Source organism: Schistocerca nitens, chromosome 9, assembly GCF_023898315.1.
Source record: "Schistocerca nitens isolate TAMUIC-IGC-003100 chromosome 9, iqSchNite1.1, whole genome shotgun sequence".
Taxonomy (NCBI): domain Eukaryota; kingdom Metazoa; phylum Arthropoda; class Insecta; order Orthoptera; family Acrididae; genus Schistocerca; species Schistocerca nitens.
The window spans coordinates 467500977-467523730 of NC_064622.1; the positions used below are offsets into that span (position 1 = coordinate 467500977).

Consider the following 22754-nt stretch of genomic DNA (forward strand, 5'->3'; position numbering starts at 1 on the left):
TAACGAACATATGATCCAAAATTTAAAGAGGTTGTTTGCAAAAAGAGCGAAAGTTAAGTGCCAGAACGACTTTGGCAATAACACAACCGTACGAATCCACAGATAATTTCTCAAATATCGTAGATAACACCATAGCGAAGCAGTGAGATTTCCGAAATTTGTAAATGAAAATTTTGCTTTTCGTATTGAAAAGGAAAGGTACTCTTGATTACCTTATTTCTCGCAGCCGATTGTCGTACTTCGCCTGTCATATCGGCCCCACTGCCGAGCGGCAGCGAGCGGCAGTCGAGCAAAGTCGGGCCAAGTCGACACACGATGAAGTGAAATCAACTGAAGGACCCGCCCACGTAGCTGGAACGAGGCGAGAGACGAGCAGATATTACTTGGTGCGCGACACTTGGCAATTTCGAGGATCGCATGGTGTTGAACACACACTATTGCGCTACGCAAAAATGACAATGCTCCTGCGGTGGCCGGGAATCGAACCCGGATCAACTGCTTGGGAAGCAACCATGCTGACCGTTACACCACCACCGCACTGCGCTGCAGGCTTCCTGTGTCGTGATCCGTTGCCGCCCCTGCTGCCACCAGAGGCCGAAGCGAATCTGCTGCAGGCGCCCTGCCCGCCAGCACATCCGAACGCTTTGCCACGCTGCTTCCAGGGCGAGGCACCGTAACTAGACGCAGGATTGACTTCCGCTGAGAAGTCCACCGTTTCGTGTTCGGCATGGTGGGAAAAGAATTCTGAAATTAGAACTACTTAGTGAGGCTGGCGGTGGCGAGTATTCCTGTGTGCCTCCCTGGCGCAGTGGGCAGCGCGTGGCCTCTTCTTAAGGGCGTACGTTCGATCCTCACCTCAGCCATCTCATTTTCTCTCCACGACGGTGAAACGCACAGCATAGCTTTTGCGAGGTAAGGACGTATTTGCCGTTTATTAACACCTAGGCTTCTTTGCGTCAACGTGAGAGTGTTTGTTTCCAGTTATTACTAATTACAGTTTTACTAGTTGCACTCGAGACTGAAAGCGATGTTTGTGTAGTATGACTTGGGCGCTTTGGGAGTGAGTAAGCGGGATCGTGGCGGCGGACAGAGTTCAGCGTTGGCGCCAGATTCGGCCGTGAAGTTGCGTGGAGGAGAAGTATTTCTCGACGCATACACACGTAGTGGATACTTGAGGTATGTCCGGTATGGTCTAGTGGCTAGGATACCTGGCTTTCACCCAGGAGGCCCGGCTTCGATTCCCGGTACCGGAATGTGAATTTTCTGGGCTGGGATGAGAAAACCTGTCACGGCCGTTTTTCGTCTTCGTGGTGTTGCTGCTCTGGGTTCCAAGTATAAGTTGAGAGAAAGTCAAGAAAAAGAGATACATGCTCACGTGAATGGCGGGGCCGCTTTGAAGGAAGAGGAGATGGTTTTGCGGTTTTGGACTGCTGATGCGACAGTGTTGCGTGGCCCGTTAGCTCAGTGGGCTATAGCGTCGTGCTAGTAACACGGTCATGGGTTCGATCCCTCCACAGGCCATTCCATTTTCTTCGCTAACAGGAAATGCAGTCTTCTGCGAGACTCTGCCAGGCAGATTCCAAAATTACCTGCACATCGAGCTACAAGTCTGAACGTTTCACTCAGTTGTCGTCAACGGCCGGCTCCCTTTCGATTAATGAAGTTAAGCAGAGGTGGGCGTGGTTAGTGATTTGATGGGTGATAGGCGGGAACTCTGCGTGCTATTGGACCTTTCCACTTTCACCCCCACCCTCCCCCTTTTGTGTTACAGTGTTGTTGTGCTATGGTGCCTCCCTCAGCAATTTAAATTACGTTAACGAACATATGATCCAAAATTTAAAGAGGTTGTTTGCAAAAAGAGCGAAAGTTAAGTGCCAGAACGACTTTGGCAATAACACAACCGTACGAATCCACAGATAATTTCTCAAATATCGTAGATAACACCATAGCGAAGCAGTGAGATTTCCGAAATTTGTAAATGAAAATTTTGCTTTTCGTATTGAAAAGGAAAGGTACTCTTGATTACCTTATTTCTCGCAGCCGATTGTCGTACTTCGCCTGTCATATCGGCCCCACTGCCGAGCGGCAGCGAGCGGCAGTCGAGCAAAGTCGGGCCAAGTCGACACACGATGAAGTGAAATCAACTGAAGGACCCGCCCACGTAGCTGGAACGAGGCGAGAGACGAGCAGATATTACTTGGTGCGCGACACTTGGCAATTTCGAGGATCGCATGGTGTTGAACACACACTATTGCGCTAAGCAAAAATGACAATGCTCCTGCGGGGGCCGGGAATCGAACCCGGATCAACTGCTTGGGAAGCAACCATGCTGACCGTTACACCACCACCGCACTGCGCTGCAGGCTTCCTGTGTCGTGATCCGTTGCCGCCCCTGCTGCCACCAGAGGCCGAAGCGAATCTGCTGCAGGCGCCCTGCCCGCCAGCACATCCGAACGCTTTGCCACGCTGCTTCCAGGGCGAGGCACCGTAACTAGACGCAGGATTGACTTCCGCTGAGAAGTCCACCGTTTCGTGTTCGGCATGGTGGGAAAAGAATTCTGAAATTAGAACTACTTAGTGAGGCTGGCGGTGGCGAGTATTCCTGTGTGCCTCCCTGGCGCAGTGGGCAGCGCGTGGCCTCTTCTTAAGGGCGTACGTTCGATCCTCACCTCAGCCATCTCATTTTCTCTCCACGACGGTGAAACGCACAGCATAGCTTTTGCGAGGTAAGGACGTATTTGCCGTTTATTAACACCTAGGCTTCTTTGCGTCAACGTGAGAGTGTTTGTTTCCAGTTATTACTAATTACAGTTTTACTAGTTGCACTCGAGACTGAAAGCGATGTTTGTGTAGTATGACTTGGGCGCTTTGGGAGTGAGTAAGCGGGATCGTGGCGGCGGACAGAGTTCAGCGTTGGCGCCAGATTCGGCCGTGAAGTTGCGTGGAGGAGAAGTATTTCTCGACGCATACACACGTAGTGGATACTTGAGGTATGTCCGGTATGGTCTAGTGGCTAGGATACCTGGCTTTCACCCAGGAGGCCCGGCTTCGATTCCCGGTACCGGAATGTGAATTTTCTGGGCTGGGATGAGAAAACCTGTCACGGCCGTTTTTCGTCTTCGTGGTGTTGCTGCTCTGGGTTCCAAGTATAAGTTGAGAGAAAGTCAAGAAAAAGAGATACATGCTCACGTGAATGGCGGGGCCGCTTTGAAGGAAGAGGAGATGGTTTTGCGGTTTTGGACTGCTGATGCGACAGTGTTGCGTGGCCCGTTAGCTCAGTGGGCTATAGCGTCGTGCTAGTAACACGGTCATGGGTTCGATCCCTCCACAGGCCATTCCATTTTCTTCGCTAACAGGAAATGCAGTCTTCTGCGAGACTCTGCCAGGCAGATTCCAAAATTACCTGCACATCGAGCTACAAGTCTGAACGTTTCACTCAGTTGTCGTCAACGGCCGGCTCCCTTTCGATTAATGAAGTTAAGCAGAGGTGGGCGTGGTTAGTGATTTGATGGGTGATAGGCGGGAACTCTGCGTGCTATTGGACCTTTCCACTTTCACCCCCACCCTCCCCCTTTTGTGTTACAGTGTTGTTGTGCTATGGTGCCTCCCTCAGCAATTTAAATTACGTTAACGAACATATGATCCAAAATTTAAAGAGGTTGTTTGCAAAAAGAGCGAAAGTTAAGTGCCAGAACGACTTTGGCAATAACACAACCGTACGAATCCACAGATAATTTCTCAAATATCGTAGATAACACCATAGCGAAGCAGTGAGATTTCCGAAATTTGTAAATGAAAATTTTGCTTTTCGTATTGAAAAGGAAAGGTACTCTTGATTACCTTATTTCTCGCAGCCGATTGTCGTACTTCGCCTGTCATATCGGCCCCACTGCCGAGCGGCAGCGAGCGGCAGTCGAGCAAAGTCGGGCCAAGTCGACACACGATGAAGTGAAATCAACTGAAGGACCCGCCCACGTAGCTGGAACGAGGCGAGAGACGAGCAGATATTACTTGGTGCGCGACACTTGGCAATTTCGAGGATCGCATGGTGTTGAACACACACTATTGCGCTACGCAAAAATGACAATGCTCCTGCGGTGGCCGGGAATCGAACCCGGATCAACTGCTTGGGAAGCAACCATGCTGACCGTTACACCACCACCGCACTGCGCTGCAGGCTTCCTGTGTCGTGATCCGTTGCCGCCCCTGCTGCCACCAGAGGCCGAAGCGAATCTGCTGCAGGCGCCCTGCCCGCCAGCACATCCGAACGCTTTGCCACGCTGCTTCCAGGGCGAGGCACCGTAACTAGACGCAGGATTGACTTCCGCTGAGAAGTCCACCGTTTCGTGTTCGGCATGGTGGGAAAAGAATTCTGAAATTAGAACTACTTAGTGAGGCTGGCGGTGGCGAGTATTCCTGTGTGCCTCCCTGGCGCAGTGGGCAGCGCGTGGCCTCTTCTTAAGGGCGTACGTTCGATCCTCACCTCAGCCATCTCATTTTCTCTCCACGACGGTGAAACGCACAGCATAGCTTTTGCGAGGTAAGGACGTATTTGCCGTTTATTAACACCTAGGCTTCTTTGCGTCAACGTGAGAGTGTTTGTTTCCAGTTATTACTAATTACAGTTTTACTAGTTGCACTCGAGACTGAAAGCGATGTTTGTGTAGTATGACTTGGGCGCTTTGGGAGTGAGTAAGCGGGATCGTGGCGGCGGACAGAGTTCAGCGTTGGCGCCAGATTCGGCCGTGAAGTTGCGTGGAGGAGAAGTATTTCTCGACGCATACACACGTAGTGGATACTTGAGGTATGTCCGGTATGGTCTAGTGGCTAGGATACCTGGCTTTCACCCAGGAGGCCCGGCTTCGATTCCCGGTACCGGAATGTGAATTTTCTGGGCTGGGATGAGAAAACCTGTCACGGCCGTTTTTCGTCTTCGTGGTGTTGCTGCTCTGGGTTCCAAGTATAAGTTGAGAGAAAGTCAAGAAAAAGAGATACATGCTCACGTGAATGGCGGGGCCGCTTTGAAGGAAGAGGAGATGGTTTTGCGGTTTTGGACTGCTGATGCGACAGTGTTGCGTGGCCCGTTAGCTCAGTGGGCTATAGCGTCGTGCTAGTAACACGGTCATGGGTTCGATCCCTCCACAGGCCATTCCATTTTCTTCGCTAACAGGAAATGCAGTCTTCTGCGAGACTCTGCCAGGCAGATTCCAAAATTACCTGCACATCGAGCTACAAGTCTGAACGTTTCACTCAGTTGTCGTCAACGGCCGGCTCCCTTTCGATTAATGAAGTTAAGCAGAGGTGGGCGTGGTTAGTGATTTGATGGGTGATAGGCGGGAACTCTGCGTGCTATTGGACCTTTCCACTTTCACCCCCACCCTCCCCCTTTTGTGTTACAGTGTTGTTGTGCTATGGTGCCTCCCTCAGCAATTTAAATTACGTTAACGAACATATGATCCAAAATTTAAAGAGGTTGTTTGCAAAAAGAGCGAAAGTTAAGTGCCAGAACGACTTTGGCAATAACACAACCGTACGAATCCACAGATAATTTCTCAAATATCGTAGATAACACCATAGCGAAGCAGTGAGATTTCCGAAATTTGTAAATGAAAATTTTGCTTTTCGTATTGAAAAGGAAAGGTACTCTTGATTACCTTATTTCTCGCAGCCGATTGTCGTACTTCGCCTGTCATATCGGCCCCACTGCCGAGCGGCAGCGAGCGGCAGTCGAGCAAAGTCGGGCCAAGTCGACACACGATGAAGTGAAATCAACTGAAGGACCCGCCCACGTAGCTGGAACGAGGCGAGAGACGAGCAGATATTACTTGGTGCGCGACACTTGGCAATTTCGAGGATCGCATGGTGTTGAACACACACTATTGCGCTACGCAAAAATGACAATGCTCCTGCGGGGGCCGGGAATCGAACCCGGATCAACTGCTTGGGAAGCAACCATGCTGACCGTTACACCACCACCGCACTGCGCTGCAGGCTTCCTGTGTCGTGATCCGTTGCCGCCCCTGCTGCCACCAGAGGCCGAAGCGAATCTGCTGCAGGCGCCCTGCCCGCCAGCACATCCGAACGCTTTGCCACGCTGCTTCCAGGGCGAGGCACCGTAACTAGACGCAGGATTGACTTCCGCTGAGAAGTCCACCGTTTCGTGTTCGGCATGGTGGGAAAAGAATTCTGAAATTAGAACTACTTAGTGAGGCTGGCGGTGGCGAGTATTCCTGTGTGCCTCCCTGGCGCAGTGGGCAGCGCGTGGCCTCTTCTTAAGGGCGTACGTTCGATCCTCACCTCAGCCATCTCATTTTCTCTCCACGACGGTGAAACGCACAGCATAGCTTTTGCGAGGTAAGGCCGTATTTGCCGTTTATTACCACCTAGGCTTCTTTGCGTCAACGTGAGAGTGTTTGTTTCCAGTTATTACTAATTACAGTTTTACTAGTTGCACTCGAGACTGAAAGCGATGTTTGTGTAGTATGACTTGGGCGCTTTGGGAGTGAGTAAGCGGGATCGTGGCGGCGGACAGAGTTCAGCGTTGGCGCCAGATTCGGCCGTGAAGTTGCGTGGAGGAGAAGTATTTCTCGACGCATACACACGTAGTGGATACTTGAGGTATGTCCGGTATGGTCTAGTGGCTAGGATACCTGGCTTTCACCCAGGAGGCCCGGCTTCGATTCCCGGTACCGGAATGTGAATTTTCTGGGCTGGGATGAGAAAACCTGTCACGGCCGTTTTTCGTCTTCGTGGTGTTGCTGCTCTGGGTTCCAAGTATAAGTTGAGAGAAAGTCAAGAAAAAGAGATACATGCTCACGTGAATGGCGGGGCCGCTTTGAAGGAAGAGGAGATGGTTTTGCGGTTTTGGACTGCTGATGCGACAGTGTTGCGTGGCCCGTTAGCTCAGTGGGCTATAGCGTCGTGCTAGTAACACGGTCATGGGTTCGATCCCTCCACAGGCCATTCCATTTTCTTCGCTAACAGGAAATGCAGTCTTCTGCGAGACTCTGCCAGGCAGATTCCAAAATTACCTGCACATCGAGCTACAAGTCTGAACGTTTCACTCAGTTGTCGTCAACGGCCGGCTCCCTTTCGATTAATGAAGTTAAGCAGAGGTGGGCGTGGTTAGTGATTTGATGGGTGATAGGCGGGAACTCTGCGTGCTATTGGACCTTTCCACTTTCACCCCCACCCTCCCCCTTTTGTGTTACAGTGTTGTTGTGCTATGGTGCCTCCCTCAGCAATTTAAATTACGTTAACGAACATATGATCCAAAATTTAAAGAGGTTGTTTGCAAAAAGAGCGAAAGTTAAGTGCCAGAACGACTTTGGCAATAACACAACCGTACGAATCCACAGATAATTTCTCAAATATCGTAGATAACACCATAGCGAAGCAGTGAGATTTCCGAAATTTGTAAATGAAAATTTTGCTTTTCGTATTGAAAAGGAAAGGTACTCTTGATTACCTTATTTCTCGCAGCCGATTGTCGTACTTCGCCTGTCATATCGGCCCCACTGCCGAGCGGCAGCGAGCGGCAGTCGAGCAAAGTCGGGCCAAGTCGACACACGATGAAGTGAAATCAACTGAAGGACCCGCCCACGTAGCTGGAACGAGGCGAGAGACGAGCAGATATTACTTGGTGCACGACACTTGGCAATTTCGAGGATCGCATGGTGTTGAACACACACTATTGCGCTACGCAAAAATGACAATGCTCCTGCGGTGGCCGGGAATCGGACCCGGATCAACTGCTTGGGAAGCAACCATGCTGACCGTTACACCACCACCGCACTGCGCTGCAGGCTTCCTGTGTCGTGATCCGTTGCCGCCCCTGCTGCCACCAGAGGCCGAAGCGAATCTGCTGCAGGCGCCCTGCCCGCCAGCACATCCGAACGCTTTGCCACGCTGCTTCCAGGGCGAGGCACCGTAACTAGACGCAGGATTGACTTCCGCTGAGAAGTCCACCGTTTCGTGTTCGGCATGGTGGGAAAAGAATTCTGAAATTAGAACTACTTAGTGAGGCTGGCGGTGGCGAGTATTCCTGTGTGCCTCCCTGGCGCAGTGGGCAGCGCGTGGCCTCTTCTTAAGGGCGTACGTTCGATCCTCACCTCAGCCATCTCATTTTCTCTCCACGACGGTGAAACGCACAGCATAGCTTTTGCGAGGTAAGGCCGTATTTGCCGTTTATTACCACCTAGGCTTCTTTGCGTCAACGTGAGAGTGTTTGTTTCCAGTTATTACTAATTACAGTTTTACTAGTTGCACTCGAGACTGAAAGCGATGTTTGTGTAGTATGACTTGGGCGCTTTGGGAGTGAGTAAGCGGGATCGTGGCGGCGGACAGAGTTCAGCGTTGGCGCCAGATTCGGCCGTGAAGTTGCGTGGAGGAGAAGTATTTCTCGACGCATACACACGTAGTGGATACTTGAGGTATGTCCGGTATGGTCTAGTGGCTAGGATACCTGGCTTTCACCCAGGAGGCCCGGCTTCGATTCCCGGTACCGGAATGTGAATTTTCTGGGCTGGGATGAGAAAACCTGTCACGGCCGTTTTTCGTCTTCGTGGTGTTGCTGCTCTGGGTTCCAAGTATAAGTTGAGAGAAAGTCAAGAAAAAGAGATACATGCTCACGTGAATGGCGGGGCCGCTTTGAAGGAAGAGGAGATGGTTTTGCGGTTTTGGACTGCTGATGCGACAGTGTTGCGTGGCCCGTTAGCTCAGTGGGCTATAGCGTCGTGCTAGTAACACGGTCATGGGTTCGATCCCTCCACAGGCCATTCCATTTTCTTCGCTAACAGGAAATGCAGTCTTCTGCGAGACTCTGCCAGGCAGATTCCAAAATTACCTGCACATCGAGCTACAAGTCTGAACGTTTCACTCAGTTGTCGTCAACGGCCGGCTCCCTTTCGATTAATGAAGTTAAGCAGAGGTGGGCGTGGTTAGTGATTTGATGGGTGATAGGCGGGAACTCTGCGTGCTATTGGACCTTTCCACTTTCACCCCCACCCTCCCCCTTTTGTGTTACAGTGTTGTTGTGCTATGGTGCCTCCCTCAGCAATTTAAATTACGTTAACGAACATATGATCCAAAATTTAAAGAGGTTGTTTGCAAAAAGAGCGAAAGTTAAGTGCCAGAACGACTTTGGCAATAACACAACCGTACGAATCCACAGATAATTTCTCAAATATCGTAGATAACACCATAGCGAAGCAGTGAGATTTCCGAAATTTGTAAATGAAAATTTTGCTTTTCGTATTGAAAAGGAAAGGTACTCTTGATTACCTTATTTCTCGCAGCCGATTGTCGTACTTCGCCTGTCATATCGGCCCCACTGCCGAGCGGCAGCGAGCGGCAGTCGAGCAAAGTCGGGCCAAGTCGACACACGATGAAGTGAAATCAACTGAAGGACCCGCCCACGTAGCTGGAACGAGGCGAGAGACGAGCAGATATTACTTGGTGCGCGACACTTGGCAATTTCGAGGATCGCATGGTGTTGAACACACACTATTGCGCTACGCAAAAATGACAATGCTCCTGCGGTGGCCGGGAATCGAACCCGGATCAACTGCTTGGGAAGCAACCATGCTGACCGTTACACCACCACCGCACTGCGCTGCAGGCTTCCTGTGTCGTGATCCGTTGCCGCCCCTGCTGCCACCAGAGGCCGAAGCGAATCTGCTGCAGGCGCCCTGCCCGCCAGCACATCCGAACGCTTTGCCACGCTGCTTCCAGGGCGAGGCACCGTAACTAGACGCAGGATTGACTTCCGCTGAGAAGTCCACCGTTTCGTGTTCGGCATGGTGGGAAAAGAATTCTGAAATTAGAACTACTTAGTGAGGCTGGCGGTGGCGAGTATTCCTGTGTGCCTCCCTGGCGCAGTGGGCAGCGCGTGGCCTCTTCTTAAGGGCGTACGTTCGATCCTCACCTCAGCCATCTCATTTTCTCTCCACGACGGTGAAACGCACAGCATAGCTTTTGCGAGGTAAGGACGTATTTGCCGTTTATTAACACCTAGGCTTCTTTGCGTCAACGTGAGAGTGTTTGTTTCCAGTTATTACTAATTACAGTTTTACTAGTTGCACTCGAGACTGAAAGCGATGTTTGTGTAGTATGACTTGGGCGCTTTGGGAGTGAGTAAGCGGGATCGTGGCGGCGGACAGAGTTCAGCGTTGGCGCCAGATTCGGCCGTGAAGTTGCGTGGAGGAGAAGTATTTCTCGACGCATACACACGTAGTGGATACTTGAGGTATGTCCGGTATGGTCTAGTGGCTAGGATACCTGGCTTTCACCCAGGAGGCCCGGCTTCGATTCCCGGTACCGGAATGTGAATTTTCTGGGCTGGGATGAGAAAACCTGTCACGGCCGTTTTTCGTCTTCGTGGTGTTGCTGCTCTGGGTTCCAAGTATAAGTTGAGAGAAAGTCAAGAAAAAGAGATACATGCTCACGTGAATGGCGGGGCCGCTTTGAAGGAAGAGGAGATGGTTTTGCGGTTTTGGACTGCTGATGCGACAGTGTTGCGTGGCCCGTTAGCTCAGTGGGCTATAGCGTCGTGCTAGTAACACGGTCATGGGTTCGATCCCTCCACAGGCCATTCCATTTTCTTCGCTAACAGGAAATGCAGTCTTCTGCGAGACTCTGCCAGGCAGATTCCAAAATTACCTGCACATCGAGCTACAAGTCTGAACGTTTCACTCAGTTGTCGTCAACGGCCGGCTCCCTTTCGATTAATGAAGTTAAGCAGAGGTGGGCGTGGTTAGTGATTTGATGGGTGATAGGCGGGAACTCTGCGTGCTATTGGACCTTTCCACTTTCACCCCCACCCTCCCCCTTTTGTGTTACAGTGTTGTTGTGCTATGGTGCCTCCCTCAGCAATTTAAATTACGTTAACGAACATATGATCCAAAATTTAAAGAGGTTGTTTGCAAAAAGAGCGAAAGTTAAGTGCCAGAACGACTTTGGCAATAACACAACCGTACGAATCCACAGATAATTTCTCAAATATCGTAGATAACACCATAGCGAAGCAGTGAGATTTCCGAAATTTGTAAATGAAAATTTTGCTTTTCGTATTGAAAAGGAAAGGTACTCTTGATTACCTTATTTCTCGCAGCCGATTGTCGTACTTCGCCTGTCATATCGGCCCCACTGCCGAGCGGCAGCGAGCGGCAGTCGAGCAAAGTCGGGCCAAGTCGACACACGATGAAGTGAAATCAACTGAAGGACCCGCCCACGTAGCTGGAACGAGGCGAGAGACGAGCAGATATTACTTGGTGCGCGACACTTGGCAATTTCGAGGATCGCATGGTGTTGAACACACACTATTGCGCTACGCAAAAATGACAATGCTCCTGCGGTGGCCGGGAATCGAACCCGGATCAACTGCTTGGGAAGCAACCATGCTGACCGTTACACCACCACCGCACTGCGCTGCAGGCTTCCTGTGTCGTGATCCGTTGCCGCCCCTGCTGCCACCAGAGGCCGAAGCGAATCTGCTGCAGGCGCCCTGCCCGCCAGCACATCCGAACGCTTTGCCACGCTGCTTCCAGGGCGAGGCACCGTAACTAGACGCAGGATTGACTTCCGCTGAGAAGTCCACCGTTTCGTGTTCGGCATGGTGGGAAAAGAATTCTGAAATTAGAACTACTTAGTGAGGCTGGCGGTGGCGAGTATTCCTGTGTGCCTCCCTGGCGCAGTGGGCAGCGCGTGGCCTCTTCTTAAGGGCGTACGTTCGATCCTCACCTCAGCCATCTCATTTTCTCTCCACGACGGTGAAACGCACAGCATAGCTTTTGCGAGGTAAGGACGTATTTGCCGTTTATTAACACCTAGGCTTCTTTGCGTCAACGTGAGAGTGTTTGTTTCCAGTTATTACTAATTACAGTTTTACTAGTTGCACTCGAGACTGAAAGCGATGTTTGTGTAGTATGACTTGGGCGCTTTGGGAGTGAGTAAGCGGGATCGTGGCGGCGGACAGAGTTCAGCGTTGGCGCCAGATTCGGCCGTGAAGTTGCGTGGAGGAGAAGTATTTCTCGACGCATACACACGTAGTGGATACTTGAGGTATGTCCGGTATGGTCTAGTGGCTAGGATACCTGGCTTTCACCCAGGAGGCCCGGCTTCGATTCCCGGTACCGGAATGTGAATTTTCTGGGCTGGGATGAGAAAACCTGTCACGGCCGTTTTTCGTCTTCGTGGTGTTGCTGCTCTGGGTTCCAAGTATAAGTTGAGAGAAAGTCAAGAAAAAGAGATACATGCTCACGTGAATGGCGGGGCCGCTTTGAAGGAAGAGGAGATGGTTTTGCGGTTTTGGACTGCTGATGCGACAGTGTTGCGTGGCCCGTTAGCTCAGTGGGCTATAGCGTCGTGCTAGTAACACGGTCATGGGTTCGATCCCTCCACAGGCCATTCCATTTTCTTCGCTAACAGGAAATGCAGTCTTCTGCGAGACTCTGCCAGGCAGATTCCAAAATTACCTGCACATCGAGCTACAAGTCTGAACGTTTCACTCAGTTGTCGTCAACGGCCGGCTCCCTTTCGATTAATGAAGTTAAGCAGAGGTGGGCGTGGTTAGTGATTTGATGGGTGATAGGCGGGAACTCTGCGTGCTATTGGACCTTTCCACTTTCACCCCCACCCTCCCCCTTTTGTGTTACAGTGTTGTTGTGCTATGGTGCCTCCCTCAGCAATTTAAATTACGTTAACGAACATATGATCCAAAATTTAAAGAGGTTGTTTGCAAAAAGAGCGAAAGTTAAGTGCCAGAACGACTTTGGCAATAACACAACCGTACGAATCCACAGATAATTTCTCAAATATCGTAGATAACACCATAGCGAAGCAGTGAGATTTCCGAAATTTGTAAATGAAAATTTTGCTTTTCGTATTGAAAAGGAAAGGTACTCTTGATTACCTTATTTCTCGCAGCCGATTGTCGTACTTCGCCTGTCATATCGGCCCCACTGCCGAGCGGCAGCGAGCGGCAGTCGAGCAAAGTCGGGCCAAGTCGACACACGATGAAGTGAAATCAACTGAAGGACCCGCCCACGTAGCTGGAACGAGGCGAGAGACGAGCAGATATTACTTGGTGCGCGACACTTGGCAATTTCGAGGATCGCATGGTGTTGAACACACACTATTGCGCTACGCAAAAATGACAATGCTCCTGCGGGGGCCGGGAATCGAACCCGGATCAACTGCTTGGGAAGCAACCATGCTGACCGTTACACCACCACCGCACTGCGCTGCAGGCTTCCTGTGTCGTGATCCGTTGCCGCCCCTGCTGCCACCAGAGGCCGAAGCGAATCTGCTGCAGGCGCCCTGCCCGCCAGCACATCCGAACGCTTTGCCACGCTGCTTCCAGGGCGAGGCACCGTAACTAGACGCAGGATTGACTTCCGCTGAGAAGTCCACCGTTTCGTGTTCGGCATGGTGGGAAAAGAATTCTGAAATTAGAACTACTTAGTGAGGCTGGCGGTGGCGAGTATTCCTGTGTGCCTCCCTGGCGCAGTGGGCAGCGCGTGGCCTCTTCTTAAGGGCGTACGTTCGATCCTCACCTCAGCCATCTCATTTTCTCTCCACGACGGTGAAACGCACAGCATAGCTTTTGCGAGGTAAGGCCGTATTTGCCGTTTATTACCACCTAGGCTTCTTTGCGTCAACGTGAGAGTGTTTGTTTCCATTTATTACTAATTACAGTTTTACTAGTTGCACTCGAGACTGAAAGCGATGTTTGTGTAGTATGACTTGGGCGCTTTGGGAGTGAGTAAGCGGGATCGTGGCGGCGGACAGAGTTCAGCGTTGGCGCCAGATTCGGCCGTGAAGTTGCGTGGAGGAGAAGTATTTCTCGACGCATACACACGTAGTGGATACTTGAGGTATGTCCGGTATGGTCTAGTGGCTAGGATACCTGGCTTTCACCCAGGAGGCCCGGCTTCGATTCCCGGTACCGGAATGTGAATTTTCTGGGCTGGGATGAGAAAACCTGTCACGGCCGTTTTTCGTCTTCGTGGTGTTGCTGCTCTGGGTTCCAAGTATAAGTTGAGAGAAAGTCAAGAAAAAGAGATACATGCTCACGTGAATGGCGGGGCCGCTTTGAAGGAAGAGGAGATGGTTTTGCGGTTTTGGACTGCTGATGCGACAGTGTTGCGTGGCCCGTTAGCTCAGTGGGCTATAGCGTCGTGCTAGTAACACGGTCATGGGTTCGATCCCTCCACAGGCCATTCCATTTTCTTCGCTAACAGGAAATGCAGTCTTCTGCGAGACTCTGCCAGGCAGATTCCAAAATTACCTGCACATCGAGCTACAAGTCTGAACGTTTCACTCAGTTGTCGTCAACGGCCGGCTCCCTTTCGATTAATGAAGTTAAGCAGAGGTGGGCGTGGTTAGTGATTTGATGGGTGATAGGCGGGAACTCTGCGTGCTATTGGACCTTTCCACTTTCACCCCCACCCTCCCCCTTTTGTGTTACAGTGTTGTTGTGCTATGGTGCCTCCCTCAGCAATTTAAATTACGTTAACGAACATATGATCCAAAATTTAAAGAGGTTGTTTGCAAAAAGAGCGAAAGTTAAGTGCCAGAACGACTTTGGCAATAACACAACCGTACGAATCCACAGATAATTTCTCAAATATCGTAGATAACACCATAGCGAAGCAGTGAGATTTCCGAAATTTGTAAATGAAAATTTTGCTTTTCGTATTGAAAAGGAAAGGTACTCTTGATTACCTTATTTCTCGCAGCCGATTGTCGTACTTCGCCTGTCATATCGGCCCCACTGCCGAGCGGCAGCGAGCGGCAGTCGAGCAAAGTCGGGCCAAGTCGACACACGATGAAGTGAAATCAACTGAAGGACCCGCCCACGTAGCTGGAACGAGGCGAGAGACGAGCAGATATTACTTGGTGCGCGACACTTGGCAATTTCGAGGATCGCATGGTGTTGAACACACACTATTGCGCTACGCAAAAATGACAATGCTCCTGCGGTGGCCGGGAATCGAACCCGGATCAACTGCTTGGGAAGCAACCATGCTGACCGTTACACCACCACCGCACTGCGCTGCAGGCTTCCTGTGTCGTGATCCGTTGCCGCCCCTGCTGCCACCAGAGGCCGAAGCGAATCTGCTGCAGGCGCCCTGCCCGCCAGCACATCCGAACGCTTTGCCACGCTGCTTCCAGGGCGAGGCACCGTAACTAGACGCAGGATTGACTTCCGCTGAGAAGTCCACCGTTTCGTGTTCGGCATGGTGGGAAAAGAATTCTGAAATTAGAACTACTTAGTGAGGCTGGCGGTGGGAGTATTCCTGTGTGCCTCCCTGGCGCAGTGGGCAGCGCGTGGCCTCTTCTTAAGGGCGTACGTTCGATCCTCACCTCAGCCATCTCATTTTCTCTCCACGACGGTGAAACGCACAGCATAGCTTTTGCGAGGTAAGGACGTATTTGCCGTTTATTAACACCTAGGCTTCTTTGCGTCAACGTGAGAGTGTTTGTTTCCAGTTATTACTAATTACAGTTTTACTAGTTGCACTCGAGACTGAAAGCGATGTTTGTGTAGTATGACTTGGGCGCTTTGGGAGTGAGTAAGCGGGATCGTGGCGGCGGACAGAGTTCAGCGTTGGCGCCAGATTCGGCCGTGAAGTTGCGTGGAGGAGAAGTATTTCTCGACGCATACACACGTAGTGGATACTTGAGGTATGTCCGGTATGGTCTAGTGGCTAGGATACCTGGCTTTCACCCAGGAGGCCCGGCTTCGATTCCCGGTACCGGAATGTGAATTTTCTGGGCTGGGATGAGAAAACCTGTCACGGCCGTTTTTCGTCTTCGTGGTGTTGCTGCTCTGGGTTCCAAGTATAAGTTGAGAGAAAGTCAAGAAAAAGAGATACATGCTCACGTGAATGGCGGGGCCGCTTTGAAGGAAGAGGAGATGGTTTTGCGGTTTTGGACTGCTGATGCGACAGTGTTGCGTGGCCCGTTAGCTCAGTGGGCTATAGCGTCGTGCTAGTAACACGGTCATGGGTTCGATCCCTCCACAGGCCATTCCATTTTCTTCGCTAACAGGAAATGCAGTCTTCTGCGAGACTCTGCCAGGCAGATTCCAAAATTACCTGCACATCGAGCTACAAGTCTGAACGTTTCACTCAGTTGTCGTCAACGGCCGGCTCCCTTTCGATTAATGAAGTTAAGCAGAGGTGGGCGTGGTTAGTGATTTGATGGGTGATAGGCGGGAACTCTGCGTGCTATTGGACCTTTCCACTTTCACCCCCACCCTCCCCCTTTTGTGTTACAGTGTTGTTGTGCTATGGTGCCTCCCTCAGCAATTTAAATTACGTTAACGAACATATGATCCAAAATTTAAAGAGGTTGTTTGCAAAAAGAGCGAAAGTTAAGTGCCAGAACGACTTTGGCAATAACACAACCGTACGAATCCACAGATAATTTCTCAAATATCGTAGATAACACCATAGCGAAGCAGTGAGATTTCCGAAATTTGTAAATGAAAATTTTGCTTTTCGTATTGAAAAGGAAAGGTACTCTTGATTACCTTATTTCTCGCAGCCGATTGTCGTACTTCGCCTGTCATATCGGCCCCACTGCCGAGCGGCAGCGAGCGGCAGTCGAGCAAAGTCGGGCCAAGTCGACACACGATGAAGTGAAATCAACTGAAGGACCCGCCCACGTAGCTGGAACGAGGCGAGAGACGAGCAGATATTACTTGGTGCGCGACACTTGGCAATTTCGAGGATCGCATGGTGTTGAACACACACTATTGCGCTACGCAAAAATGACAATGCTCCTGCGGTGGCCGGGAATCGAACCCGGATCAACTGCTTGGGAAGCAACCATGCTGACCGTTACACCACCACCGCACTGCGCTGCAGGCTTCCTGTGTCGTGATCCGTTGCCGCCCCTGCTGCCACCAGAGGCCGAAGCGAATCTGCTGCAGGCGCCCTGCCCGCCAGCACATCCGAACGCTTTGCCACGCTGCTTCCAGGGCGAGGCACCGTAACTAGACGCAGGATTGACTTCCGCTGAGAAGTCCACCGTTTCGTGTTCGGCATGGTGGGAAAAGAATTCTGAAATTAGAACTACTTAGTGAGGCTGGCGGTGGCGAGTATTCCTGTGTGCCTCCCTGGCGCAGTGGGCAGCGCGTGGCCTCTTCTTAAGGGCGTACGTTCGATCCTCACCTCAGCCATCTCATTTTCTCTCCACGACGGTGAAACGCACAGCATAGCTTTTGCGAGGTAAGGCCGTATTTGCCGTTTATTACCACCTAGGCTTCTTTGCGTCAACGTGAGAGTGTTTGTTTCCAGTTATTACTAATTACAGTTTTACTAGTTGCACTCGAGACTGAAAGCGATGTTTGTGTAGTATGACTTGGGCGCTTTGGGAGTGAGTAAGCGGGATCGTGGCGGCGGACAGAGTTCAGCGTTGGCGCCAGATTCGGCCGTGAAGTTGCGTGGAGGAGAAGTATTTCTCGACGCATACACACGTAGTGGATACTTGAGGTATGTCCGGTATGGTCTAGTGGCTAGGATACCTGGCTTTCACCCAGGAGGCCCGGCTTCGATTCCCGGTACCGGAATGTGAATTTTCTGGGCTGGGATGAGAAAACCTGTCACGGCCGTTTTTCGTCTTCGTGGTGTTGCTGCTCTGGGTTCCAAGTATAAGTTGAGAGAAAGTCAAGAAAAAGAGATACATGCTCACGTGAATGGCGGGGCCGCTTTGAAGGAAGAGGAGATGGTTTTGCGGTTTTGGACTGCTGATGCGACAGTGTTGCGTGGCCCGTTAGCTCAGTGGGCTATAGCGTCGTGCTAGTAACACGGTCATGGGTTCGATCCCTCCACAGGCCATTCCATTTTCTTCGCTAACAGGAAATGCAGTCTTCTGCGAGACTCTGCCAGGCAGATTCCAAAATTACCTGCACATCGAGCTACAAGTCTGAACGTTTCACTCAGTTGTCGTCAACGGCCGGCTCCCTTTCGATTAATGAGGTTAAGCAGAGGTGGGCGTGGTTAGTGATTTGATGGGTGATAGGCGGGAACTCTGCGTGCTATTGGACCTTTCCACTTTCACCCCCACCCTCCCCCTTTTGTGTTACAGTGTTGTTGTGCTATGGTGCCTCCCTCAGCAATTTAAATTACGTTAACGAACATATGATCCAAAATTTAAAGAGGTTGTTTGCAAAAAGAGCGAAAGTTAAGTGCCAGAACGACTTTGGCAATAACACAACCGTACGAATCCACAGATAATTTCTCAAATATCGTAGATAACACCATAGCGAAGCAGTGAGATTTCCGAAATTTGTAAATGAAAATTTTGCTTTTCGTATTGAAAAGGAAAGGTACTCTTGATTACCTTATTTCTCGCAGCCGATTGTCGTACTTCGCCTGTCATATCGGCCCCACTGCCGAGCGGCAGCGAGCGGCAGTCGAGCAAAGTCGGGCCAAGTCGACACACGATGAAGTGAAATCAACTGAAGGACCCGCCCACGTAGCTGGAACGAGGCGAGAGACGAGCAGATATTACTTGGTGCGCGACACTTGGCAATTTCGAGGATCGCATGGTGTTGAACACACACTATTGCGCTACGCAAAAATGACAATGCTCCTGCGGGGGCCGGGAATCGAACCCGGATCAACTGCTTGGGAAGCAACCATGCTGACCGTTACACCACCACCGCACTGCGCTGCAGGCTTCCTGTGTCGTGATCCGTTGCCGCCCCTGCTGCCACCAGAGGCCGAAGCGAATCTGCTGCAGGCGCCCTGCCCGCCAGCACATCCGAACGCTTTGCCACGCTGCTTCCAGGGCGAGGCACCGTAACTAGACGCAGGATTGACTTCCGCTGAGAAGTCCACCGTTTCGTGTTCGGCATGGTGGGAAAAGAATTCTGAAATTAGAACTACTTAGTGAGGCTGGCGGTGGCGAGTATTCCTGTGTGCCTCCCTGGCGCAGTGGGCAGCGCGTGGCCTCTTCTTAAGGGCGTACGTTCGATCCTCACCTCAGCCATCTCATTTTCTCTCCACGACGGTGAAACGCACAGCATAGCTTTTGCGAGGTAAGGACGTATTTGCCGTTTATTAACACCTAGGCTTCTTTGCGTCAACGTGAGAGTGTTTGTTTCCAGTTATTACTAATTACAGTTTTACTAGTTGCACTCGAGACTGAAAGCGATGTTTGTGTAGTATGACTTGGGCGCTTTGGGAGTGAGTAAGCGGGATCGTGGCGGCGGACAGAGTTCAGCGTTGGCGCCAGATTCGGCCGTGAAGTTGCGTGGAGGAGAAGTATTTCTCGACGCATACACACGTAGTGGATACTTGAGGTATGTCCGGTATGGTCTAGTGGCTAGGATACCTGGCTTTCACCCAGGAGGCCCGGCTTCGATTCCCGGTACCGGAATGTGAATTTTCTGGGCTGGGATGAGAAAACCTGTCACGGCCGTTTTTCGTCTTCGTGGTGTTGCTGCTCTGGGTTCCAAGTATAAGTTGAGAGAAAGTCAAGAAAAAGAGATACATGCTCACGTGAATGGCGGGGCCGCTTTGAAGGAAGAGGAGATGGTTTTGCGGTTTTGGACTGCTGATGCGACAGTGTTGCGTGGCCCGTTAGCTCAGTGGGCTATAGCGTCGTGCTAGTAACACGGTCATGGGTTCGATCCCTCCACAGGCCATTCCATTTTCTTCGCTAACAGGAAATGCAGTCTTCTGCGAGACTCTGCCAGGCAGATTCCAAAATTACCTGCACATCGAGCTACAAGTCTGAACGTTTCACTCAGTTGTCGTCAACGGCCGGCTCCCTTTCGATTAATGAAGTTAAGCAGAGGTGGGCGTGGTTAGTGATTTGATGGGTGATAGGCGGGAACTCTGCGTGCTATTGGACCTTTCCACTTTCACCCCCACCCTCCCCCTTTTGTGTTACAGTGTTGTTGTGCTATGGTGCCTCCCTCAGCAATTTAAATTACGTTAACGAACATATGATCCAAAATTTAAAGAGGTTGTTTGCAAAAAGAGCGAAAGTTAAGTGCCAGAACGACTTTGGCAATAACACAACCGTACGAATCCACAGATAATTTCTCAAATATCGTAGATAACACCATAGCGAAGCAGTGAGATTTCCGAAATTTGTAAATGAAAATTTTGCTTTTCGTATTGAAAAGGAAAGGTACTCTTGATTACCTTATTTCTCGCAGCCGATTGTCGTACTTCGCCTGTCATATCGGCCCCACTGCCGAGCGGCAGCGAGCGGCAGTCGAGCAAAGTCGGGCCAAGTCGACACACGATGAAGTGAAATCAACTGAAGGACCCGCCCACGTAGCTGGAACGAGGCGAGAGACGAGCAGATATTACTTGGTGCGCGACACTTGGCAATTTCGAGGATCGCATGGTGTTGAACACACACTATTGCGCTACGCAAAAATGACAACGCTCCTGCGGGGGCCGGGAATCGAACCCGGATCAACTGCTTGGGAAGCAACCATGCTGACCGTTACACCACCACCGCACTGCGCTGCAGGCTTCCTGTGTCGTGATCCGTTGCCGCCCCTGCTGCCACCAGAGGCCGAAGCGAATCTGCTGCAGGCGCCCTGCCCGCCAGCACATCCGAACGCTTTGCCACGCTGCTTCCAGGGCGAGGCACCGTAACTAGACGCAGGATTGACTTCCGCTGAGAAGTCCACCGTTTCGTGTTCGGCATGGTGGGAAAAGAATTCTGAAATTAGAACTACTTAGTGAGGCTGGCGGTGGCGAGTATTCCTGTGTGCCTCCCTGGCGCAGTGGGCAGCGCGTGGCCTCTTCTTAAGGGCGTACGTTCGATCCTCACCTCAGCCATCTCATTTTCTCTCCACGACGGTGAAACGCACAGCATAGCTTTTGCGAGGTAAGGACGTATTTGCCGTTTATTAACACCTAGGCTTCTTTGCGTCAACGTGAGAGTGTTTGTTTCCAGTTATTACTAATTACAGTTTTACTAGTTGCACTCGAGACTGAAAGCGATGTTTGTGTAGTATGACTTGGGCGCTTTGGGAGTGAGTAAGCGGGATCGTGGCGGCGGACAGAGTTCAGCGTTGGCGCCAGATTCGGCCGTGAAGTTGCGTGGAGGAGAAGTATTTCTCGACGCATACACACGTAGTGGATACTTGAGGTATGTCCGGTATGGTCTAGTGGCTAGGATACCTGGCTTTCACCCAGGAGGCCCGGCTTCGATTCCCGGTACCGGAATGTGAATTTTCTGGGCTGGGATGAGAAAACCTGTCACGGCCGTTTTTCGTCTTCGTGGTGTTGCTGCTCTGGGTTCCAAGTATAAGTTGAGAGAAAGTCAAGAAAAAGAGATACATGCTCACGTGAATGGCGGGGCCGCTTTGAAGGAAGAGGAGATGGTTTTGCGGTTTTGGACTGCTGATGCGACAGTGTTGCGTGGCCCGTTAGCTCAGTGGGCTATAGCGTCGTGCTAGTAACACGGTCATGGGTTCGATCCCTCCACAGGCCATTCCATTTTCTTCGCTAACAGGAAATGCAGTCTTCTGCGAGACTCTGCCAGGCAGATTCCAAAATTACCTGCACATCGAGCTACAAGTCTGAACGTTTCACTCAGTTGTCGTCAACGGCCGGCTCCCTTTCGATTAATGAAGTTAAGCAGAGGTGGGCGTGGTTAGTGATTTGATGGGTGATAGGCGGGAACTCTGCGTGCTATTGGACCTTTCCACTTTCACCCCCACCCTCCCCCTTTTGTGTTACAGTGTTGTTGTGCTATGGTGCCTCCCTCAGCAATTTAAATTACGTTAACGAACATATGATCCAAAATTTAAAGAGGTTGTTTGCAAAAAGAGCGAAAGTTAAGTGCCAGAACGACTTTGGCAATAACACAACCGTACGAATCCACAGATAATTTCTCAAATATCGTAGATAACACCATAGCGAAGCAGTGAGATTTCCGAAATTTGTAAATGAAAATTTTGCTTTTCGTATTGAAAAGGAAAGGTACTCTTGATTACCTTATTTCTCGCAGCCGATTGTCGTACTTCGCCTGTCATATCGGCCCCACTGCCGAGCGGCAGTCGAGCAAAGTCGGGCCAAGTCGACACACGATGAAGTGAAATCAACTGAAGGACCCGCCCACGTAGCTGGAACGAGGCGAGAGACGAGCAGATATTACTTGGTGCGCGACACTTGGCAATTTCGAGGATCGCATGGTGTTGAACACACACTATTGCGCTACGCAAAAATGACAATGCTCCTGCGGGGGCCGGGAATCGAACCCGGATCAACTGCTTGGGAAGCAACCATGCTGACCGTTACACCACCACCGCACTGCGCTGCAGGCTTCCTGTGTCGTGATCCGTTGCCGCCCCTGCTGCCACCAGAGGCCGAAGCGAATCTGCTGCAGGCGCCCTGCCCGCCAGCACATCCGAACGCTTTGCCACGCTGCTTCCAGGGCGAGGCACCGTAACTAGACGCAGGATTGACTTCCGCTGAGAAGTCCACCGTTTCGTGTTCGGCATGGTGGGAAAAGAATTCTGAAATTAGAACTACTTAGTGAGGCTGGCGGTGGCGAGTATTCCTGTGTGCCTCCCTGGCGCAGTGGGCAGCGCGTGGCCTCTTCTTAAGGGCGTACGTTCGATCCTCACCTCAGCCATCTCATTTTCTCTCCACGACGGTGAAACGCACAGCATAGCTTTTGCGAGGTAAGGACGTATTTGCCGTTTATTAACACCTAGGCTTCTTTGCGTCAACGTGAGAGTGTTTGTTTCCAGTTATTACTAATTACAG

At 51.1% G+C, this 22754-nt stretch overlaps 25 non-coding genes across 25 annotated transcripts; 12 read left to right on the forward strand and 13 right to left on the reverse strand.

The window, feature by feature from the left end:
- Positions 1-465: 465 nt before the first annotated feature.
- Trnag-ccc (transfer RNA glycine (anticodon CCC)) lies at positions 466-537 on the reverse strand. Its single transcript has one exon. It is a non-coding gene; the product is annotated as a tRNA-Gly (tRNA).
- A 644-nt stretch (positions 538-1181) lies between these two features.
- Trnae-uuc (transfer RNA glutamic acid (anticodon UUC)) lies at positions 1182-1253 on the forward strand. Its single transcript has one exon. It is a non-coding gene; the product is annotated as a tRNA-Glu (tRNA).
- A 1026-nt stretch (positions 1254-2279) lies between these two features.
- On the reverse strand, positions 2280-2351 carry Trnag-ccc (transfer RNA glycine (anticodon CCC)). Its single transcript has one exon. It is a non-coding gene; the product is annotated as a tRNA-Gly (tRNA).
- Positions 2352-2995: 644 nt separating this feature from the next.
- Trnae-uuc (transfer RNA glutamic acid (anticodon UUC)) lies at positions 2996-3067 on the forward strand. Its single transcript has one exon. It is a non-coding gene; the product is annotated as a tRNA-Glu (tRNA).
- A 1026-nt stretch (positions 3068-4093) lies between these two features.
- On the reverse strand, positions 4094-4165 carry Trnag-ccc (transfer RNA glycine (anticodon CCC)). Its single transcript has one exon. It is a non-coding gene; the product is annotated as a tRNA-Gly (tRNA).
- Positions 4166-4809: 644 nt separating this feature from the next.
- On the forward strand, positions 4810-4881 carry Trnae-uuc (transfer RNA glutamic acid (anticodon UUC)). The gene has a single exon. It is a non-coding gene; the product is annotated as a tRNA-Glu (tRNA).
- A 1026-nt stretch (positions 4882-5907) lies between these two features.
- Trnag-ccc (transfer RNA glycine (anticodon CCC)) lies at positions 5908-5979 on the reverse strand. The gene has a single exon. It is a non-coding gene; the product is annotated as a tRNA-Gly (tRNA).
- A 644-nt stretch (positions 5980-6623) lies between these two features.
- Trnae-uuc (transfer RNA glutamic acid (anticodon UUC)) lies at positions 6624-6695 on the forward strand. The gene has a single exon. It is a non-coding gene; the product is annotated as a tRNA-Glu (tRNA).
- Positions 6696-7721: 1026 nt separating this feature from the next.
- Trnag-ccc (transfer RNA glycine (anticodon CCC)) lies at positions 7722-7793 on the reverse strand. The gene has a single exon. It is a non-coding gene; the product is annotated as a tRNA-Gly (tRNA).
- A 644-nt stretch (positions 7794-8437) lies between these two features.
- Trnae-uuc (transfer RNA glutamic acid (anticodon UUC)) lies at positions 8438-8509 on the forward strand. The gene has a single exon. It is a non-coding gene; the product is annotated as a tRNA-Glu (tRNA).
- Positions 8510-9535: 1026 nt separating this feature from the next.
- Positions 9536-9607, reverse strand: Trnag-ccc (transfer RNA glycine (anticodon CCC)). The gene has a single exon. It is a non-coding gene; the product is annotated as a tRNA-Gly (tRNA).
- A 644-nt stretch (positions 9608-10251) lies between these two features.
- Trnae-uuc (transfer RNA glutamic acid (anticodon UUC)) lies at positions 10252-10323 on the forward strand. Its single transcript has one exon. It is a non-coding gene; the product is annotated as a tRNA-Glu (tRNA).
- A 1026-nt stretch (positions 10324-11349) lies between these two features.
- Positions 11350-11421, reverse strand: Trnag-ccc (transfer RNA glycine (anticodon CCC)). Its single transcript has one exon. It is a non-coding gene; the product is annotated as a tRNA-Gly (tRNA).
- A 644-nt stretch (positions 11422-12065) lies between these two features.
- Trnae-uuc (transfer RNA glutamic acid (anticodon UUC)) lies at positions 12066-12137 on the forward strand. The gene has a single exon. It is a non-coding gene; the product is annotated as a tRNA-Glu (tRNA).
- A 1026-nt stretch (positions 12138-13163) lies between these two features.
- Positions 13164-13235, reverse strand: Trnag-ccc (transfer RNA glycine (anticodon CCC)). The gene has a single exon. It is a non-coding gene; the product is annotated as a tRNA-Gly (tRNA).
- Positions 13236-13879: 644 nt separating this feature from the next.
- On the forward strand, positions 13880-13951 carry Trnae-uuc (transfer RNA glutamic acid (anticodon UUC)). Its single transcript has one exon. It is a non-coding gene; the product is annotated as a tRNA-Glu (tRNA).
- A 1026-nt stretch (positions 13952-14977) lies between these two features.
- Positions 14978-15049, reverse strand: Trnag-ccc (transfer RNA glycine (anticodon CCC)). The gene has a single exon. It is a non-coding gene; the product is annotated as a tRNA-Gly (tRNA).
- A 643-nt stretch (positions 15050-15692) lies between these two features.
- Trnae-uuc (transfer RNA glutamic acid (anticodon UUC)) lies at positions 15693-15764 on the forward strand. Its single transcript has one exon. It is a non-coding gene; the product is annotated as a tRNA-Glu (tRNA).
- A 1026-nt stretch (positions 15765-16790) lies between these two features.
- On the reverse strand, positions 16791-16862 carry Trnag-ccc (transfer RNA glycine (anticodon CCC)). The gene has a single exon. It is a non-coding gene; the product is annotated as a tRNA-Gly (tRNA).
- A 644-nt stretch (positions 16863-17506) lies between these two features.
- Positions 17507-17578, forward strand: Trnae-uuc (transfer RNA glutamic acid (anticodon UUC)). Its single transcript has one exon. It is a non-coding gene; the product is annotated as a tRNA-Glu (tRNA).
- Positions 17579-18604: 1026 nt separating this feature from the next.
- Positions 18605-18676, reverse strand: Trnag-ccc (transfer RNA glycine (anticodon CCC)). Its single transcript has one exon. It is a non-coding gene; the product is annotated as a tRNA-Gly (tRNA).
- Positions 18677-19320: 644 nt separating this feature from the next.
- Trnae-uuc (transfer RNA glutamic acid (anticodon UUC)) lies at positions 19321-19392 on the forward strand. Its single transcript has one exon. It is a non-coding gene; the product is annotated as a tRNA-Glu (tRNA).
- A 1026-nt stretch (positions 19393-20418) lies between these two features.
- Trnag-ccc (transfer RNA glycine (anticodon CCC)) lies at positions 20419-20490 on the reverse strand. The gene has a single exon. It is a non-coding gene; the product is annotated as a tRNA-Gly (tRNA).
- Positions 20491-21134: 644 nt separating this feature from the next.
- Trnae-uuc (transfer RNA glutamic acid (anticodon UUC)) lies at positions 21135-21206 on the forward strand. Its single transcript has one exon. It is a non-coding gene; the product is annotated as a tRNA-Glu (tRNA).
- Positions 21207-22222: 1016 nt separating this feature from the next.
- Positions 22223-22294, reverse strand: Trnag-ccc (transfer RNA glycine (anticodon CCC)). The gene has a single exon. It is a non-coding gene; the product is annotated as a tRNA-Gly (tRNA).
- Between the last annotated feature and the right edge of the window lie 460 nt (positions 22295-22754).